The sequence below is a fragment of the Theobroma umbraticum genome, unplaced genomic scaffold (genome assembly GCF_002168275.2).
Source record: "Theobroma umbraticum cultivar Fairchild unplaced genomic scaffold, ASM216827v3 scaffold_44.0, whole genome shotgun sequence".
Taxonomy (NCBI): domain Eukaryota; kingdom Viridiplantae; phylum Streptophyta; class Magnoliopsida; order Malvales; family Malvaceae; genus Theobroma; species Theobroma umbraticum.
In genome coordinates this window covers 5,998,254-6,002,400 of record NW_018397255.1, presented here as the reverse complement: position 1 = coordinate 6,002,400, position 4,147 = coordinate 5,998,254, and positions in this window count along the sequence as shown.

Below are 4,147 nucleotides of genomic sequence, written 5' to 3'. Positions count from 1 at the left end.
AATCAAGTAGCAAATCGAAGTCCAAATCATCCATGAAACGACTGAAACATAATAGGTGGACATGAAGATCTGCGAAACCATGAAAACTCAAACCCATCAGAAACTAAAATCTTAAATCTTAACAAAGAAAATAATCATAAATAAAATCTGAAGAACATGAAAGTAGAGAAAACATGTAAAGCATGTAAATCGCCAATCAAATAACCAGGGAAATATAAATCGAATGTCTAAACCCCCATGAACCCAAAATAACCTTAAGGCGGAAAGACAAAAGGAACAGGGGGCAGGAAGGAAAGAATGAGGTAGATAGCCAAAAACCCTAAGGCAGGCGAAAAATGACGTAAGCATGCCGGCAGGCGAAGCTGATCCCATGTCAAAAGCAAACCAAACCCTAACCCCACACAATAAAGCCCCTGCCTTCCAAAATAAGCTGAATTCATTTTTTTCACACATGACTAAATAAAATAAATAATGATAAGAAATGAATGATGAAAACAATGATTAGGAGAATAATGCAACCAATAAAACTGCCTATGCGATGTTAACAATATAAATACAACAAGCTTATGTAATGACTTATATGCTAAAATACTACAAGCAAAAGTAGTAATAAAATCCAAAGCTTGAATTACCGGCCTGCATTGACTCAAGCCCTTGGCCTTGTCTTTTGGTTCTTCTCAGGGCTTGTACAGGTTGGATCCTTGTTGGTTGTATAGCTATATGGGTGGTACTGGATATACCCGGTTATTCATCGGGCATACGGTCCAATACCTTCCTTCTTTTAGGTGTTCCGCTGGGGTGAATGATAGATTCCCTCCATTATCAATGAAATTCGACACCTAATAACTTCCAAAAATTTTTAAAAGGGCAAAAAAGTTGTCGGCCTTCAACCATTTCATATTTGTTTTTGATTATTTTTGAATATTCTGAAGCAATTTGAAAAACAATCAAATCAATTGTGTAATCAGCTTCCAAGACTAATTATTAATGAGCACTTATTCCTGAGAATTAAATTTCTTGTAATTTACATTCAAGCTTATTGGTATGTTGAAACCTGAAAAAATGCGATGGCATGATTGGTATATATGCAAACCAAAAGATATTCTAAATCTCAAACTCAACAAGAAAAAATATTTAGGTAAAAACTGGTTATAATAAAAAGTAACTAAAGTATGATACTTACATTGCATTGATCAAAGGTTGCTGTACTTGATTCAGTAAGTGGAATGCATGTATGATCGATCTCATATACATACACACACTTAATTATATTGTGATACCATAACTTATTTGGTGAAAGAGGTGTCTCTTTTCAATTGCTCTATATCCTTTGATTAATCTTTCCCTTTTTCTTTTTCTTTATTCTATTTGCCTGGGACCTAGGACACCATGTGAATCACACTATGCAAATTGTTAAGACATCAACTTATATAATTACATATATATAAGATTTTGGTAATTAACCAGATTAATCAGTTGTGCTTTCTATACTTGTACATTTGTACTTCATTTGGATTTCCCTTTTTATTGCCAGCAGTATTGTTGTTGTAGTTCCCTTTCTTCTTATCTTTCTTTAGGTGGCATCCGACTTTGAGTTTAGGGCAAGCAATACTTAGCTTCTCCTTAGTGATATTGAAACTTATACTTATTTAATCTGGCCACACCACTCTCGCATAAACTCCGTACGAAGACCAAAAAGATAGAAGAAAAGTCAAAAGGAAATCATCAAAGTTGCTTGTTAAGAATCCTATGAATATTTATTCCTTGCTTGTTAAGAAACAAAATTCATCATCAATAAAAGTTGAGTTGCTTAGTATTATATTTGGTCAATAGGAAAGGATGGTGGAAAATTCTTGTTAAAAATAAGAAAAAATTTTGAATAAATGAAAATATGACTCATATACTTTACTACTTCTGATAAATTATTCTTAGAAGCTTTAATTCTTATTATGCTTTTGAAAAAGATAAAGAAATTGTCTCGACCTTTAGGAACAAAAAAAAGAATCTTATCTTATATTTTTCTTATGAGTTTCTTTTTCCTCCATTTTTTCATAAATAAAAAAAGTGTTAAATTTTTATGCCACTAAAAAAAATTATCCTATACACTGGTGATGAAATTTTTAATCTCAACAAATGAGGTTAGAGGATTGACACATGTTTGATTAATATATATATATATATATATATGAAAATTAATTATTAAATAGGCAAATGACAATCATTTAATCTTGTTTGTTTGTAAAACTTAAAGTTTTCATTGTTGATGTATAGAATAATAAATTTACTTCATTAACTAATTCAAAAAAACACAAATAATTTGAAAGTGATATGATAGAAACAACGAGATTAGAAATGTATAATGTCAACTTAATCACAAATCTTTTGTGTCTTTATTTAGACTTATAGTAGAATTTTTATAAATTAATACTCGATAAATTAATAACTTTAATTAAATAATATTTTTGACCCATTTCTATTTGAGACCAACATGATAAATTAATAATTCATTAAATTTATAAGATAATATATTTAAAAAAATATATATGTCTCATTTGATATATAAATTAATAATCTTCTTATACATCAAAATTATATATATACATGATTCAATTAGAAGGCTTATTGTAAATTGTTTTTTCTTGAAATTGATGTCTCATTGGACCTTATTTCTAATTTTTTCTTAGTACATTAAAAAACTTTGGTGTAGTGTTCCTTGTATTGTAATAAAAAATTATTCAATATGATTGTTGTTTTAAGTGCATCTTTACACGAGATAGGCTCTAGTATATAACTATCGTTTTCAACTTCATCTTTTTTTGTCATTTCCTATGACATTTTCAATAATTTATTTGTCATGAATAATGATAAATTGTAATTCGGTAATTAGGTAATATTCATACAATTTCAATACATAAGACATGTATTAAGTTCAATATTTTAAAAACATAAAAAATACTTGGATAAATTAATTTTTTATTAATTAAAGTATAAATTACTAAATTATTAATTTCTCAATTAAACTATATTTTGATTAATTAATAAATTTTCATGATCTCAATGGTTTTAATTTATAGAGATTTTATTGTATTTTAGATTGCAATTTCTTGATAATGTCTATATTTTTCAAATTGTATTATGGTTTTTGAAGATTTTACCGCAATAAAATATCAAAAGAAAATCGATTACACAAACAATTAAAGTTGCTTTGATTGATTGAAAGTAATTAATAAGGTAATTGAATTTAAAAGATTAAAAAATATTACTTATGTCAAAGACGTAGAGGAGGCGGCATACATTATTCTATTTTCTACTTTTTCTTTAAATTTTGACTTTTTTTCCTTTTTTTTAAAGAAAAAGCCAAATTAACCATTTACTGATTCATTATAAATTTATTAAGTATGACAAATGATTCACCAAGAATCGAACTTGCCCCCCAAGAGAGAGAGAGAGAGAGAGTATAAATCAACTTAAACCAAAAAAACAAATTTTCAATACTATTAAAACTTGAAAATCTTGAATTTAATCTTTGGAAAGGAGTAAATTTGTGAGATGGAAAATGATTATTACCTTCACCTATGATTGTCATTTTCTTTAAAGAGAATTTGAGTTTTAAGATTTAAATCTCCTCTTTTCCCTTACCATTTATTCAAATGTATCAAAAACAATAATAAAAATAATAAAGAAAAAATTAGAGATGTCGATTTAGATTGAAGTCAGAGATCAGAGGAAAAATAAAAATTAGCAAGAATATTATAAGAAAATTGTAATCAACGACTTTGAGATTGAAATTTGAGGACTTAATAAAACGGAGTCAGTCTTTTCAAACTAGAGTTTATATATATACTACGTATTACGAATTTTGGTGAATACATTATCAGCCAATTCTAATCCAAAACATATATATTCTGGAGCAAAATATGTCCCTTTAGAAAAGAAAGCAAATCATGCTTTATAAGAATACGAAGAACATCAGATTGAGAATAAGAGCATATGACCAAATTAAACCCTGTTGCTTTGGCAATAGTACTGGATGCAGGTGTGACGAGCTAACGAATGCAACGTGTAGAAGAGCGGGTAGAACCTGATCTAAACAAGGGCTTCTTCGGCTTGTCAAAGATGCCAGGTCCATAAGTGGAAAAGAAAATCT